At 52.4% G+C, this 17874-nt stretch overlaps 1 long non-coding RNA gene across 1 annotated transcript; it reads right to left on the minus strand.

Moving 5' to 3' along the window:
- Positions 1 to 7172: 7172 nt before the first annotated feature.
- LOC110302806 lies at positions 7173 to 17127 on the minus strand. The gene is made up of 3 exons (XR_002378845.1): positions 16922 to 17127; positions 8265 to 8333; positions 7173 to 7753 (listed from the first exon to the last, which is right to left on the minus strand). It is a non-coding gene; the product is annotated as an uncharacterized LOC110302806 (long non-coding RNA).
- Between the last annotated feature and the right edge of the window lie 747 nt (positions 17128 to 17874).

Raw genomic sequence — 17874 nt, forward strand, 5'->3', positions numbered from 1 at the left:
CCACATTCCCAGCATCCCCAGGGATGCCACCTGAGAAGCTCAATCCATTTTGTTGGAGGAGGCAGGGTAAGGCTCCATCCTGCTTTCAAGGGTAGGACCCCCCCCTCAAAAAATGGCAAAAGCAACCTTCCATTTCTTAATGTTCCATGGCATTCCAGACAGAATCCCTCTGCAGAATAAGCTGAGGATGATGAAGCCATATTGGCCATAGACATTAGTTGGGACCCAGTGAGACACATTGACTCATCCCAGAATGGGTGGACATGATGGTGGTGTGGGCTTTGAAGCTGGGTGTGATGCAACATACACCTGCAATCCCATTATTCAAGGAGTACTGGGCTAGCCTGAGCTATATAGCCAGGTCCTGTCTCAAAATTCTAAAAGCAAGAAACAACAATATAGACTTTGCAGCCAGGTTGACTGAGGTTCCAGAGACTGTGATGTTGGGTAAGTGACCAGAACAGGAAAGAAAGAAAGGAAGAAAGAAAGAAAGAAAGAAAGAAAGAAAGAAAGAAAGAAAGAAAGAAAGGAAGGAAGGAAGGAAGGAAGGAAGGAAGGAATGAGAGGGAGGGAGGAAGGAAGGAGAGAGAGAGAGAGAGAGAGAGAGAGAGAGAGAGAGAGAGAGAGAGAAAGAAAGAAAGAAAGAAAGAAAGAAAGAAAGAAAGAAAGAAAGAAAGAAAGAAAGAAAGAAAGAAAATCTTTCTGTGCTTCAGTTTCCTTAGCCATTAAAATTATGGAGGCTGGAGAGGTGGACCAGTGGTTAAGAGCACTGGCTATTCTTCCAGAGGACCTGGGTTCTGTTCCAGAATTGACATGGCAGCTCACAGCCCCCTGTAATGTCAGTTCTAGGAGATCTAGTGCACTCTTTGGCCTCCGCAAGCACCAAGCATGCACACAGTACACACAGGCATACACACAGACACAAATACATAAGATAAAATTGAAATAGGAAATAGACAACATATGGGGTAGAGAGTTAGCCAGCTTTGTGCACTAGAACATTCGTTCTACTGTGATTGATAAGGCACATGATGAGTGATGGATGCTCCCGGATTTGGGAGCCCCGGGCTCTAGCACTTTCTACCTGCCACGCCGCCTGTCAAGTTGATTGGCTTCCTCAAGTCCCATAGCCAGGGATCCCAGCTACACTCCCTGAGGGCGTCTCCCTTCCGAGTCATAATCCAGATATTCCCAATATAGGGAAAGGCATGAAGAGGCTCACAGATTCCATAGAGTCCGGTGAGATCTGGGGTTTGCAGAACTCAAAGTCCTGAAAGTTTCAGTATCAAATGACCTAGGGCACCTTAACCAGTCAAGGTGCCACAGAGTTCCCCCTGCAGACCATCTCAGAGCCTTCTTGGGCAAATGCAGCACACACACCCCCAAAGATCACCCAGTGGAAAGCTATGGAGTACTTCCTGACCCTGTTAACATGGGCAGGACTGGGAGGCTGGGCTGATGGGTGAAGCTGGTTTGGAGGCATCAGGATACAACCTCTGCTTTTTTACATCACTGGCTGTGACCTCAGGATATTCACTTGACCTCTGCCGAATCGTAGGGCATTTGAGTGATTCTCTGGGAAAGAAGGAAAGAGACAGTAAGAGCCACAGGACTAGCTGAAGATCATGTGTCCTGGGAATTGCTAGAAAAACACTAGAAGCACCGTTCCCTAGTCTGGGCAGGGTTTGTCAGTTCAGCTTCACGTAGCTGAGGTATCTGCAGGGCAGGACTCTGCTCCAGCTCCTTGTGATCTTAGCTGCAGGCTCACCCCAGGGAGAACGATGAAGGAGCCAAGAGGCTGGCAGAGCGTAATGTAGTCGGGGCAAATCAATAATTCATAAATGAGGGGGACAGGATCTGTCTCAGAGGAACATCAAGAAGGGAGGGTGAGCCAAAGGGACTAGCCAAGGCACAGGGAGGGACATTCTGTTCAAGCTCAGCTAGAAGCAGGGATGCTATGGCCACATGGGCTTGCTTGGGGTGGTCCTTTGTTGGGCTGACAACTAAGATCTAAAGATGTGGTTTAGGGGAAAGGGCCTGGGTTAGACCATCAGATGGAAGAACATGGACTTAATTCTGCTTTAAGCCATAGAGCCTGAGGACCCAGCCAATCGAAGCTTCATGTTGGGTGGTTTGCCCCAGGATGTAAAGACTGGGTAGCAGATGGGTAAAGGACCCTTGCAGAGTCTGATCTGGGGAATTCATGATACCCCCGGTGGTTACCTATCTCCCTTCACCAGGGGAAAGAGACGTGGGTCAGGTCTTCAGACAGCTACACCAGGCTGCCCTTGCAGGATGGATCAGGACTCAGTTTCTCTGGGCCTGTGAGACTTGTGATGGATGGACTTGAGGCTTAAGGCCTCAGTCTTGCTCAGAGCCCAGCTCACAGCGGCAGGGATGAGTGGATGGCAGGAATAGCATCCCTGTTTGTAGCAGAACCTGCCCCATCTCAGAGGGTCCTGGACCAGTCAATGGTTATGCTAGCTTCTCCCACGGGTCTCTAGGAGTTCACAAAACCCCACATTCCTGACAGCCTCCAAATCTGTGTGTATTATAGGAAGGAAGAAGGTATCATGGTACCTATCAGACCCAGGACTGGCACTCAGAGTCACCAGCACAACTGAGGAAGGGCCTCTATGTTCACTCATGGCCTGAGGGCTCCTTTTCTGGTGGGCAGCCTTTCCCAAGCCCCTGCTATCTTTCTGGAGAGCCAACCGTGCTGCTGGGACAAGAATCATCCAGGCTGAGGAGGAGGAGGGATGGCTTCTCTGGTAAGCCAGGCCATTCTCATCATGGCTGCCATCAACGGGGGCCTTGCTTATTCTGCCTTAGTGTCAGAGGCCCCAAGTCATGTTATTATGAGGGCCACCCCTAGAAGAGGAACATTGGTTTCTCATCTGACCTGGGGCAAGGGGTGCACAGAGGTCACACGTCTGAGTCTTCACGGCTGGGATGGGCACTGCTGGAACCCTGTCAGTCTGTCTGTCACCTCTTTTTACATCCTTATCCAGTGATCACGGTTCATTAAACAGACAAGTGTTACTGTCAGTTCCAACTTGCTCCGTTTCTCACTGCATGTCAGTCTTGGTGAATACAAAGCCCCGAAGCCCAAGCATTCAAAGGAAAGGAAACAGCACAGGCAAAGGTCTGCCAGGGAGAAAAGGCATACATAGTTCAACTAGAGAAAAGAGGTATGCCGTGGGATTGGAGCCTCGAGGCAGAGTCAGAAAGAGGTGAGGAGGAGGAGGAAGAGGAGGAGATGGTAGAGGAGGAGAGGGGGAGAAGGAGGGGGGAGGGGAGGAGAGGAAGAAGAGGAGGAGGAAGAGGAGATGGTAGAGGAGGAGAAGGGGAGAAGGAGGGGGAGGGGAGAAGAGGAGGAGGAGGAGGAGGAGGCGGCGGCAGCAGCAGCAGTGGTACCTTCGAAGCTCAGAGGGGGATCTGAACTTCATCCTCAGTCAGCCATGTGTAGGTGAGGTTTCTAAGATGAACAGGTGACACGTACGGCTGATAGTTGTGAGAGTGCTCCATAGCTCTGTATGCTGTGTGGACGGGAGCGAAGGGGACCCTGGAGTTGGAGAGAGGCTGGGGAGACCACAGCAGTCATTCATGTGAAGATGCTGAGGGCATGTCCCAGGGGCGTGCTTCTGTCTGCCAGTGCAGCTTACAAAGGGAAGAGGTGTGTGGTTGCTACACGTTTGGGTCTGGGATGGTACCTTGCACCACTGCAGAAGTGTGTAGCAGAGAAAACTCATGCCTGTTATGATAACCAGGAGAGAGAAAGATACTGGGGTCCCAACGTCTACTTCAAGGGCACACCCCTAAGGACCTGACTTAGGGAAGGACCCCAGTATTCTGCCCTGAGTGACCAGAAGGCTGGAACGTGACATTACATACTCTGGATGAAGAGAAGATGTGGTCACGTGGGGGCAGGTGGTTTTTGAGGTTCCTGGATGACCTTCGGGTAAATATGTCTTCTTCCCCTCCACACGTGGGAGCTGAAGCTATGTGAGTCCTTGTCTGCCCTCCCTAACTCAGTCACTCTGACTGGGTCTCATTTGGTCCTCTCACTGTCTTTGGGGGATGGCGTGGTAGGAAGGAATATAGGACAGATATGAATTTGTGCCTAGAGGCCTGGCCCTCTGGTTCTGTGAAGCTTAGGGCTGATGTCTGTCTGTCTATCCTAAACTCTCAGGCTCAGGAGCCTCTCTGTTCAGAGAGGCTAGGCTGCCTGCTCTTAAAGGGGCCCTGTTGTTCTGGTCTGCAGCAGGAGGCCAAGGACAGGGTGGATAGAGCCTCCCAGGCTGCAGAGGCACTCACAAGCGCTGATTGTAGTTGGAGCAGCAGAAGCATCAGCAATTAGCTGCCAAGGTGACAGTCAGACAGAGGCGCTAAACAGGCCCATTAGAGCACATTAGTGAATGGACAAGATGAGCTGGACACTTGGCAGGGGCTGGCTGGTTTGGTGGGGCTGTGGCTACAGCCTGGGGAGGTTAACCTGAGACATGTCAGAGAGGATAGGCCCTAAGGTGAGAGATGTTTGAGTGGTAGAGGTGGGGAGGGGTGAGGGGGGCTGCTCTTGTAACCACAGCCCTCAGTGGGATGCCCATCTGTGGTCACTCCAAGTCCACTCGCAAAGTGACTTCTGCCCAGCCCACAGATAATGGCTTTAATGGGGGCCTCTTGCACACAGAGCACTTAACAAGCCCCCGTCCCAGTCATCAGCCCATTAGCTCAGCTTCTGTGGCCAGGCTTGGGAGGGGCCCGGGGGAAGGACCCATGGAGTGACAAGTTAAAGGTTAACCAGTGAGCTAATGTGAGCAGAATAGATTCCCTGGCCTCCTTCTCTAACTGGCAACATACAGGGTCTTGGCCTCAGGACTCTGACTCTAATGTCCCCAAAACTCTAGGGACCTAGAGTCTGAGTCACTACTATAAGCCCAGGGCCTGGTGTCGAGGCTGGCATGGAACAGGCTCCCAGAGTCCCGGCAGCGTGAGACAGTGATCACAGAACCCAGGAGTTTGCTGACTGTAGTCAGACAGGGTGATGCAACCTCCTGGAGCCTCCATTCTATAGCATGCAGCTAATAACAGGGTAGGTTCCAGGGACATTAAGTGAGACACTGTGTGCAGAGAACCTACTCAGTGCACCAGGGTGGGGTGAGGTGGCTGCTGTTGTTGTCGATGTTGCCTATTTACATGGGGTGTTTTGCTCCGGAAACTTGTCTAAACGATAGCATCTGTGGGTCCAGGACCACAGCTTCTTCTTTAAGACATACTGACGCTACCTACCTTAAGCTCTAGAAGCCTCGTGGCTCTACTGAGAACAAGCTGGCACTGCTGGGAAATATGACAGCCCAGAGCACAAGCTGATACATATCAGTGGGTCTAAGAACAGGTCTTCGTTGACAGTGCCCAGCAGTCAGGAGAGAACTGAGACTGGAGAGAACAAGAAAGACGCAGCATCCTCTCATATGCAGAAGGGGAACTGGAGGCAGGGAAGGGCCGGGAGGCTTGCACTGAATGAGGAGGTTGCTGGGAGGTGCACTGACGACAGGTACAACCCCCTTCCCTACCATCTCACTGGGCCCAGTGGTCTTAGAGGACAGCCCTCTGGTGGCTTCTCATTGTATCTGTGACTGGAGCTGGTGCTAAGTTCATTTTGGCCGCACAGGGCTCTTTGATTTACGTCACACGGCAGATTGGGAGCATCACGCTGAAAATATGCTTGTCCTTTATTCCAGTCAGCTGTCCAGCATACACAAGTGTCATCGTTGCCTCTTGTGACCAGCTGGCAGCCGCACCTCGATCACCGCCATGGCTCAGCATCAGGAGAGGGGACCACACTGAACGCTACCAGCTCAGGTAAAGACTGGAAGTCTGGCTTCTGCACCTTCTAGGGTGGAGAGAGCCTAAGAACAGAGTTGCCTGCACCTACCCAGTGTGATCATCTGACAGGTGACCATGGAGGTGGCCAAAACCACCTCGGTCAAAGCAGAACACTCCATACTCCCATCGCTTGGCAAGACACCAGCCTTCCCTCAGAGACCCCAGAACCCACCCCATTATTCAGTCTGGACACCTTCATTTTATCCTTGGTACCTGTCTTTCTCTCTTCCCTGTCACTTCACAACACCACTCCTATCCAGGCCAGTCATCTCTTGGATGTCATAATAGTCCCCTCCCCATTTCTAGTCACATAATGGCCAGAGATGCCACCATAAAGCTACAGTTGGCCCATATGACCTATGACCCACATTCTTTCCTCAGGACGTTTTTTTTTTTTGGCTTACACTGGCTTCGAACTCACTATGAGATAGAGGATGACCTTGGACTTCTGATCGACCTGCCTCAGCCTCCCGAGTTCTGCATTTATAAACATGTACTGCTTTCCCAAGTCTGCACAGTGCTGGAGATTGAGCCCAGAGCCTCATGCATGCTAGGCAGGTACTCTATCGACTGAACGACACCCCAAGTCTCACATGACCCCCGTTCTTAACCCCTCCCGTGGCTTTGCATCCATTTTAGAATCAAATTCAGACACTCCACAAGAGCCATGAGGCTCTATAGAATCTGGCCCCATAACGCTCTGCCAAATCACCCTGCTTGCCTCCAGGGCCCCAGCCACAGGAACTTCCCTTCTGGGGAGTCTGAGCATACTTGCCTCCTTCCAGAGCATGGCTTCTCCCCTCCCCCCATCAGGTCAGTCTCCACCCTACCCCACTCATCTGTGGAACTTCCCCCAGTCACATACTGTTCTCCCCTCCCGACTGACTCCAGCCCGCTTTACCCCTCTGCCTTCCACAGACAGAGCACTAGGGACCACCTGTATACCGAAGGCATTCGTTACCTATCTGTTAAGGAAATAGATAGTCTCATCACACAGGTAAGAGAACGGGGTTATAAGGGAAGGCTGGGATTTCTTTGTACGGTTACAGCTTGCACAGATGAATGGGCCCTGGTTCCCCCACATGGCTTGCCTGTCTCTAACTCACAGAGACCAGAGGCTATGGTAGGACCGCTTCCTTAGTGAGGATAGGAGGCTCCTGTGATGTGCCCAGAGCCCCTCCTTCCTGGTATCTGTCTGCCTGTGACTGATGCTCAGCCTGGGATTTTTTCCCCCTCTCATTCTTTCTCCACACTAGTCTTTTTAGGCAGTAATTACAGCCAATGAGGACAATCTGTCTTTTTATTTTTAGGTTCTGACACTCAGACCCCAGGCCCTGGACAGCAAGCCCAGAAATAGATGTGACACCCGGGCGGGGCTCTGCTAGGCTGCTGGAAAGCAGGGCTGCAGTTGCCATGCTGATGTATCATCTTTGAATTGGGCAGAGCACAGAGAGACCCTTTCTCAGGATGCTGGGACACCTGGGGACTGGACACTTCTGTTCCGTGACCTTGGGCAAGTCCCTGCCTCTCCCTGTGCCTCCTCTTCCGGCCCAGGCACAATGAGGGCCAAAAGGGTGAATGAGCTTGGCCGCCTGGGTTTCCAGGTAGAGGCCTCTGGCTGGGGCGAAGGGGTTTTCCTGGCATTACTTTGCTGAGAGACAACAGGAAAGATGAGTTGGCCCTGGAATGACAACTTGATGGCCCCATCTTGCTGATGAGTGACGGTCCCTCTCGTCTTTCCTAACCCCCTCTGCTTCTTCCTGTAACCTTCATTTCTTTTCATTGTCCTGGAGTCAGATCTGACGTGTCCTTCTTCCTCAGGCTGACCTCACCTGGCTCTCCTATTGGCTTAGGACTCAGTGTCACACTAGGTAGACAAACAGAGAATATCAGTTCCCTGGCCTCTGACCCTGACAAGCCCAGCTGCTTCCCCGGGTGCCCTGGCTGTCAGCCAGCCAGCCAGCCAGCCTTCACAGCAGGCTACATGGCGGCCATCTTTTCAGGGGCCCATCCCATAGCTCCTCATTTAGAACCTCCCTAGGGTGCCAGGTACCCGGCTATAGCAGGGATCTAATGGGCAGTGTCTGTCCCAGCTGGAGGAAGCAGACACCTCTATCAGACCCTGGCAGACAAGTCTCACATACCAAGGGTACTAACTATGAAGGCAGTGGAAAGCTGGGGCGATGAGGAGCTTGGGATGCAGACAGACAGGGCAGCCATTTCTAATCAGGGTGTCAGGGACAACTCCAGCAGGGGAGGTACACTTATCTGAAACCTACTCAGCAGGACATGGGGTGGCTTAGCCCCATCAAGTCCTTGTGATGAGTCCTTGTACATGTCCCCTCTAACCTGACAGACTGACTGGAAAGGAGTCTCACCATTATGAGGCTAGGTTAGCTGCTCTCCCTCTAGATATCAGGGTCTTGACCCACATCGTTCTTTCTTACCTAAGGCCAAGGAAGTCAGAGGAGCTTCAGGAAAAATCTGAGTTCAAATCCAAGATGTCTCTTAGGTGAGTCTGCCCCCAACCAATCTGTTCCTTTGAGCCTGACAACCCAAGCCAGTGATTTTAGCTCTTCCCTCTCTGTTCTTTGGAGGTTCCGCTTAGAATCCTTCAGGGCTGAGCCGGAAGACGCCTCATGGGGGAGGTGAGCCCCCAGAGCAGGGCTGAGCTTGATCCAGCTCACATAGGAGGCAACAGAGTATCAAACAGGTCTGCATCCTGGCTTCCAGTGTTTCCCAGGCGCCCTGCCTCCTGCATACAGAGGCTCAGGAGAAAGAAATAGGGCACAGTTCACCCCTTTACCTCCAAGCCTACAAGGACACTGAGGCCACAGAAACTAGAATGAAGAGTGAGTGGCCTGAGACCAAATCAGGGCAGCCATTCGGCTCAACCTGTTGTATCCAGAGAGCCACGGGGATGGGTTGGATTCAATCTTTCCCAGGGCCTGGCCTCAGGTAAGGATGGGGGGCCTAGAAGAGGGAAACTGGCAGCCTGGAGGCTCTGGGCATGTCCAGCAGCAGAGCACTGTTGCACAACATGAACACTGGGCCCAGGTCCCCACAGGGATACAATGAGAGAGTTCTGGGGTAGCAACCCCTGGGCTGTGGCTGCCCAGTCACACACATGAGGACACTCCATGAGGACCATTGTTACCATGGCTTCTGCCACTGCATGGAATTCACAGCAGCAAGGTGCCTGTCCCACGGCCTGACTGTGTGTGCTTGTGGGGAATACGATGTGGAGTGTGTGTGTAGTTTGTGTGTGGTGTGGTATGCGGGTGGTGTGTATGTCATGTGTGGTGTGTCTGTATGTATGGTGTGATGGGGTGTTTTGTGTGTGTGTGTGTGTGTGTGTGTGTATGTTATGTGTACAGTGTGTGTTGTGTGTGTGAAGTCTGTGTGTGTGGTGTGTATATGGTTTGTGTGTGTGTGCTGTGGTGTTGTATGTGTGTTGAATGTTTGTTATGAGTACGGTGTGTATTGTGTGTATGGTGTGTTTATAGTATGAGTGTATGTGTGGTGTGGTGTCCGGCATAGTGAGTTATGTAAAGAGTGTCCTGTGTGTAGTCTGATGTGTGGTGTACATATGGTGTGTGTATAGTGTATGCATATGCATGGTGTTTGTGGGTTGTGTGTATATGTGTGTTGTGGTGTGTGTGCATATGTGTGTATATGGTATGTGTATGGTGTGTGTGGTATGTGTGTGGTGTGATGTTTTATGTGTGTGGTGTTGTATGTATGTTGTGTGTGTGTGTGTGTGTGTGTTTGATGTGGTATGAGTCTGTATAGTATGGTGGTGTGTGTATGTGTGGTGTAGTGTGTGTATGTAAGTGTGTTGTATGTGTGTCTGTGTATGGTGTGGTGTGTAAGTGTGTGTTTGTGTGGTGTATGTATATGTGTGTGTGTGTGTGGTATGAGTGTGTGTGTGTGTATGCACGTGTATGTGTATACCCATGAGCAGTGTTAAGTAGTGTGATTTCTACAAGAAGAAGGGACTCTGCATCACATTCTATTTCTACTTCCTGCTATTGCTGCCTCACTTTAGAAATCCCCTCCATACCATCTCTAATCTTTGTCTCTAGGCTGCTTGTCTGGTTCCTATGACAAGAACAGGGCTCCCTCCAAAGACAGACAACCTGTGGTCTGGCAGGAGGAGCCAAAGAGAGATGCTATGTGTTCAATTTCTGGAAGGAGCCATCAGCTACATCAGGAAGGCCCCTGTCTTCAGACAGCTGTCCTGGACCCTATTCCCAACAGCTACCTCCTGTGTCCACAGCCCCCACTAGCAACAACAGTCTCCCTCCATAAATCCTGCTCACCACCAGGTCCCTTGTCACATGTATCCCCAGCTAGACAGACACCTCACCGGAACAGTGGCCCATTTTTTACAGAGTAGAAGATGAAGAGAATGTGGCTAGCAAGAGGCTCAGGCGCCCTGAGGACATGCCAGTAGCTGAAATAAGCAAGCTCCTGCATCACCTTCCACTGTAGTCTCAACCCCAGCATGAGTGACAGCTCAGCTGGACATCACCTCCTGCTGCTCTGAGAGGCTTGAAGAAGGTGTCACCAGGTCCCCAGCACAACCCATGATGCTCCCATATTCCAGAGGGGTAAGCTGAGGCATGGAGTAGGAAAAGAACTCGCCCTTAAAGGCACCCTGGAAATGGCAGAGTGAGACAGTCAGTTGTGGAGTCTACACTGCCACCTGCCCCTCTCCAGATATTTCAAGTGCTTAGAGAAGTGGCTTTGACCTTTGAGGTCTATGTAAGCAAGACAGAGTGGTCGCCCAGTCTCCTGCCTCAGTCCTGGAATCCAGAGGCAGCTTTTGAACATGGTCACTTTGTCACCTGTCCCTTGCCACCCTAAGGAAGGGGCCTCTGCATCAGGTGGGGACTCACTGATGTGGCTTCCAAAAGAAGAGACTAGGACTTTCTGGGAACGCAGAACTCAGCTCTGAAGCCATGTATGTCCCCACCACAGAGCGACAGCACTTCTCAGAACATGCCCGCCCGCCCGCCCGCACACGTGCACACGATATTAAAGTCATATTTTTGGTTGCTGGGAAGGCGCCGTGTTCACTTCCTCTGCCCTAGGCAACCTGCTGGTCCAGCTCCTCTTTCACTTCCCCGCCCCACTGTGGAGCACCAGCCGCCATCCGTTTGTATTTATATAGATAAATCGGCTGGGCTAATTAAAGTGCTCTTGCTGCAGCAAGAGAATTAATAAAAGGACTTGGAACGGAGCCGACCTAAAGCTGGGGCGCTGGGAGTCAGAGCTGAACCCTCAGCAGCAAAGGAGGCCAGAAGGGCCAGAAGGCACGTGAGCCACCCCACTCCCTCTTAGGGGGAGGGGCCAGCAGACACGTGAACCACCCCTCCCTCTCAGGGGGAGGGACTAGCAGACACGTGAGCCACCCCCTCCCCCTGGCGTGGAGGCTAGGGGGACAAGGGAACCAGGCTCTGGCAGGATGTGCCCACTCAGATTGCTGCTGGAGGTCAGGTCCCTTCTTCTTAACCTCAGCCTAAGCCCTGGAAGTTAGAGGGATGTTTGATTGACAGCTTGCCGAGGAGGGTTGTCTTGTGGTGGTGGGATGTTTTCAGGACAGCTAAGAATGTAGACTCTAGTTACAGATGGACCCCTTACAGCTAGGCAAACCGTTATTTTTTTTTAACCAATCTGTGCCTCAGTTTACATATGTTATGATCAAAGGCTGAGGCTTGGGTAAAACACACAAGGATCATGGGAAGGTGAAAGAAGATGGAGACAGGGGCTGGGTGGGCTCTGTAAGTGGACCAGGCCCTGCCTCAAATTTTGGCTCTCCAGCAGAGCAGCCTTGGGGCCCGAGACCTCTCTTCTCTCTCTGGCTCCAACGCTGCAGCTGGTTTGAGGTGCAGATCTGATGCCCAAAGGGTCTTTGATTGTCACAGAGGGGCCACATGGAAAGGGACTTTGTGGAAACAATCCAAGGCACAGCCTCATCCAAAGTGACCTCTCTTCTTGGGCTCTGTCTGCAGCTGGGAAATAGGTTTTAGAGTCTCAGCCCTGTGCCTGGTGGGGAAGCCACAGGACTCAGACTAGGGGCACCCTAGATTGGTAGACACAGAAACCCCAGCAGATCCAGAAGCAGCCAGCCAGCCTATTCTTAGCCCTGGGTCCATTGTCACATGGGCAAGAGCTCACATGAGAGGGAGGGAGGAAGGGAGGAGCCACTGGGCTTAACCCTGTGTTGGTCAGGGTATCTGTTGGAATTGGAGGAGACTCTACTCTGCCCCGGTGAAGGGATGTGGCTACTGGTGGAGGTCAAGACTGCAGATGAGCAGACCACCTTTAAACGGGACTCATAGCGGATGCCCATTAGACAGATGCTATCCCCAAGGCCAGGGAAAGACTTGTCAGGGAGATAGGAGGGTCTGTTGTGGGGATGGGGGAGGGCTGAGCATCCCGCTGGCCTTCAATCTAAGATATGCTAGGACTCTTGACAAGAATTAAGAGCCCCTGTGAATCCAGCACAAGTACACATTAAGTGGCTATGGGCCGGGCTCAGCCCTTGTCTGGCCCTTGATTATAAGCCCCACAAGCTGTGGGTCCTAGCATTTGGGAGGCATAGATAACCATCACTGGGACCCAGGACAAGGCATGTCCCCTTTATGTGAGCATACTGAGCTGGGAGGAAGGGACAGGTCACAGGCGGGGGTGGGGTGGGGTGGGGTCAGGGGGAAGGGTTAGGCTAGCTTGATTGCAGACCTTAGGAGCTGTGGAATGTTCTCCCTCTTATCCTTTGTCCTACACAGCCCATGACAGAAGATGGCAGAGGACATGTGAGAGAACTCAGGGCTGATATCTGCTTGGGAGGATGATGTACCCATCCCCTGCTCCCCCGTGGGCCCTCCTGACTGCTTCCCCCACCTCACTCCCACCCCCACCCCCGTCATCTGAGTTTTTGCTCTTATTGGTCAGTCTCCTTCCTGTAATGGAAGCTCCCGCTCAGGGAGACCTCAGCCTCAGTCCACCAACCAGGCAGAACCCCTCCAACACTTAGCTATGCGTCGCGTGCTCAGACTCAATTGTCCTGCTTCCCTCAGCCCCGGTCTTGCTGGTCACTCATTTCCTTGGTCATTAATCATGCTGGTCTCCAACGGTGACTTATTTTCCCTCCCCAGCTCATTTGCCTACAGAAATGCTTTGCTTTGTTGAGAGAGAGAGAGAGAGAGAGAGAGAGAGAGAGAGAGAGAGAGAGAGAGAGAGAGAGAAACCCACAAACGCTTCCTGGAGCTAGCTCTTTTCTTTCCTCTCTCCCCTCCCTGACCTCAGAGAAGGGTCCAGGATCGGCTCTGAGACAGAGAAAGAAGTCCTGGGCCACAAGGAGGCCAGCCTCAGTTCACACACACACATACACACCAGCAATCAAAACAAGTTAATCCAGGGGCTCATGAAAGAGTTTTGGGAGTTCTGGGTGGGGGTGGTCAGAGCAATGTCCACTGGAGCTTCTGAGTTCACCCCACCCACCTCTGCCCTGCCGCCAGCTAGGATGTTGTATAAGCTAATGAGTTCTGGCTCCTCCAATAGAATAGAACTTGTCATGTGGCCTTTCCCGGGCAGATATCAAAGTGCAGGAAGTGACTCATTGCTGAGCCACCAGGGAAGAAGCAATGTGGGATGGGCTCCCTTAAGGGACAGACTCTGGGGAGGAGGGACCAGCAGTAACAATAGCCAGCCTGCAGCTACTCATTCCCACAGTCAAGACCCATTGGACTTCCCACTGCAGCCCAGGCTAGCCCCGGGAGATGATGGTTAAGCTTCTCGCAGCAGTCAAGAGGAATGATGTCTTCCAGATCTGGGTGCAAGCCAGCCCAGGAGCAGTGATGTCTCTGAGACTTGGGGCTTCCATCTGAGGAGTGGGGTAACAGTGTTCCTGGCTTCCAGCAGGGTGCTACAAATAGAGCGCTCAGCAGTGCCTGGCACCTAGGATGCGCCCCATAAATACTCGCTATTATTTATTATTGCTATTATCAGGAGCTCGTGCATTAACACTGGAAGCAAGCAATTGAGGGAGACAGCATGCTAGGGGTGGCCTTGAATCGACTGTTTTTTCAGAAGTAAATTATGTGCTAAATCTGGTCTTCTGTCACCGCCAGTAAGTGTGACACAGAAACCCCTCATGGCCACAGGAGCCGGCACGGAGCCCAGAACCAGAACTGAAAGCTGAGCAGCGTATCCTAGGCCACTGGGGCCCCAGGCACTGGGTGTCACAGCTGCAAAGACAACACTCCACCCTGCACTCCTAGAGTCCTCCGCTCAGCAAGGCCCCAGGCTGGTCTTTGATGGGACCGGATATTCAGATATTCGACAAAAGCCCTAGTACCCAGCTCAAGTGCAGTGGCAGGACCAGTCTGCAAGCACCCCTGACTGTTCTGACCCTGAGCTGCCCCTCCCACCCTGCATCTGAGACCCAGGTTTGAGCCAGGAACTCCTGGACTCCAGAGCTCAGGCGGGACGGAGGTAAGAAACTAGGCACAGAGGCTGTCTGAAGTTGGACTATTGCTGTAGCTGTGCATTGATTTGAGGTACAGATCTGATGCCCAAAGGGTCTTTGATTATCACAGAGAGGCCACAAAACTTCTATGGAAAGAGTCCAAGCCATAGCCTTGTCCAGAAGGGCCTCTCTTCTTGGGCTCTGTCTGAACCTCAGATATCAAAGTCCCAGAGTGACTTGAGCAACCAGGAGTCCATCCGTCCCTGCCCAGAGCACAGAGACTATGTGGGCAGCAGTGCCACAGGGAGACCTTTGTGGCCCTTACTGGTGGTGGTGGTGGTGGTGGTGGGGGTTCTGCAGCAATGGAGAATGACTGAATGCTGGCTTTACCCCTGAGTTAGGATCAGTCATACTTGGTCCCCTTGACAGCTCCATGACCCTGTCTCCTTCAGAGGGGAGACAGAGCCTATGATTTAAGGTCCTTTCCAATAGAAGCAGCTGAGAGAGAAGCAGAAACTTCAGAGGCAGGAGGAGGTGTGGCCCTGAGAGGGGACACCTGCGGTGGGTAGGCATGACCTCACCTGCATTGCCTCACCTGCATTGCCTAGCCTGCTTGTAGACAGAGCTGCCCCTTTCCTTCTTCAGCATAGCCTAGTCACGGGGATGACCGAGGCTTTGTCATTTTACCAGTGGGCCTTTGTTGGCTGAAAGAGACCTTTAGATATTCCAAGCAGTCAGATGCAACAGTGGGGCGAGGCTATTGCATTCAATCGGGCAGGTTGTTTACTGAACAGGGAACAGTGCTTTTGGCTGAGGAGCTGCTAGGAAATGAATCCAGCCTCACTGAACTGCCAACCCCGGGCTTTCCAGGATGGGGCTGAATCTCCCCAGAACATAAAGACATCGTGTGGACCAGAGGTGGGTGCCTTGAGAGGGCTTTCCTATAGGGCTGCTGCCAGCCTGTTTCCTGCCTAATAATAATCCCTTTGCTCAAATGTATCCCTCAAGGGACATGGGACCAGTGAGCGGCAGAGAAAAATCGATAGACTACAAGCGTGCATGGAGTGCCTGGAAGATAAGCTTTGGGACAAGGGGAGCGGAGTGCTTTCTCCATAATAGCAGTGGGGATGGAGAGGGCTCAGGGTGTCTAGTCCGGAGGGAGGGATGTGTGTGACAGCCACTTGTGAACCTTGGCGTTTAAATCTGTCCCCTCTTGCTGGCCTGACTTCTCAGGTCACCCAGTGCCTGCCCTGGCAATTGGCCCTCACGGCCTTCAATGGTTCCTGTTCATCTCCCTCCACCGGATCAATCACAGACCCACAACCCTTCTTCAATGCAAGGCCTGTGAATGTGCAGCTCAGGTCCAAGCCTGGCTCCATCCCCACACTTGTCTCTGCTCAGCATCCCTTCCAGACTTCCATTTCCAAGCATGGTCCTGCCTGGGCTGCTGGTGGCCAGCCCGCCCCTCTGGATGGTGCAGCCTGGAGTCATACACAAGCACCTGCAGATTCCCCTACCCCCCACTTCCTCTCTGAAGGAGCCCAGATAAAACAGAGCTAATCCACCCCGGGAGAAGGGCTCTGTGCCTGCAGGGACCCAGGCACAAATTGGGATGTCCTGCCGCATTACTTCTGCTGAGCTGGACATCAACATCTCACCTCCGCACCCAGGCAAGCCGGGGACAGCCAAGGGAGTGGAAAGGCGGTGGGGGAAGGGACCAAGCAGCCACCAGGCCTCCATCAAAGGCGATGGAGAGAGAGCAGCCCAGCCGGAGAGGATTTTTAATGACCCCAAATCCTGGCACCTCATTATGACTCTGATAAGGTGATGGGGCTGTCACTTCCAGATGCAGCCAAGGGCTCCCCAGAGAAATTTTCCTGCCTTCCTGCTAATCTTCTTATAAACATTGTTATTTATTTTCCCTTATTTTATCCGACATGTGTCAAGCAGCCCCTGCTAAGCCTGTGACATCTCCAGGGAGACCAGAGGAGGTTGGCCTGTCACTCCCCCAGTCCTGCCCCCTTCCCAGGCCCTATTCTCTAGCCCAACACATGGGGGCCTGGACGGATAATTTTCCAATGTCTCTAAGAGTTTGGACTGGGCCAGAACTGGGCAACTGGGATCTAAGTGTTGAGTTAGCAGGTCACAGGCCATGCCAACCGGGGCTGGTTCCAAAGGAAATGTGTGTGTGTCGTGGGCAGTATAGTGCGTCAACCAGCTGCTCTTGAAGCCTCAAGCTTGCTCTGGGTGTTCTTGGCTAATACCCAGAGTGGCCATCGATGTGTGTGGCTCTGACTGAGGCTGCCCTGTCTTAGGCACTGTAGTAAGCATTCTAGTCTCCTGTTCTTCCTCAGCAAGGAAAGCAAAGGCCAGGGAGGGGAGACTCTACACGCAGGCTTGGCAACCCAGGCTGCAGAGGGGCTGCTCTGCTCACTCTGGCTTTGACTCTGGTGCTCGATGCAGGGCCAGTGTTGTGTTTCCTTCACAATTCCCAGGGACCACCTCCTTCCAACCCTCCATGAACCCAGGACGGGGTAAAGCCCAATATCTGCATTCCACCTCTAGTGCATGGAAACAGGCCAAGAAAAGAAGGTATGTGGGTCTCTCAGGGTCACACTGCCAGGGCAAGAATCCAGGTCTGAGATCTCTCTGGAAGGCTTAGGGACAGTTCCTAGAGAGTGCCACCAGGAATCTGTCTGGTGTTTTGTGGTGCTGGGCTTCAACAGGATTTCTGCCCTCTGTGTTGCTGTTACAGAGCCTGTGGTGATGCTGGAAGGCCTCAGAACTTCCATAAGACATGGAACATTCTAGAACAGTGGTTCTCAACCGGCAGGTCATGACTGCCTGGCAAACCTCTATCTCCAAAAATATCCACATCGAGATTCATAAAAGTAGCAAAAGTACAGGTACGAAGTAGCAACAAAAATAATTTAATGGTTGGGGGTGGGGGCTCAGCATTGGATGAGGAACTGTAGTACAGGGGTGGAACCATTAGGGAGGTTGAGAACTGCTGTTTTAGAAGGTCTGCAACCCCAGCCTCCCCTCAATGTTTGTGCTACATACACACATCCCCTTCTGAACCAGGCGTGGTTGGCAACAGTCTGTGATGTAATTCAATATGACCCCAGCACGATCCCAGCAGTGTTCTGGCTGGCTCGCAGTGGGGCTCTGGTCTTGCTGTTGCGGATGGTAGCAAGCACAGTAGTTCCTTGTCTTGTTGCTGTGTTAAAATGCCTGGCACAAGCAGTTCCAGGAGGCAAGGCATTATCTTGGCCACCGCTGCAGAGGACAGGCTGTCACAGCAGGCAAGGTGTATTACTGTTACTCATGTCTCGGGTAGATCCTCCAACCGCAACCACCCCCATCTGGAAACCCCTCAAACACATGCCAGTAGGGTATGTAATACCCAGGACAAACCTGTAAGCCCCACCTGCCCAAGGAGCAGGTAACCTCCTGGAATGCTGGGAGTTGTAGTTCTTGATAACAAAAGCCTCATGGGAAAGTACGGAGGC

The sequence above is a fragment of the Mus caroli genome, chromosome 10 (genome assembly GCF_900094665.2).
Source record: "Mus caroli chromosome 10, CAROLI_EIJ_v1.1, whole genome shotgun sequence".
In the NCBI taxonomy this organism is placed as follows: Eukaryota; Metazoa; Chordata; class Mammalia; order Rodentia; family Muridae; genus Mus; species Mus caroli.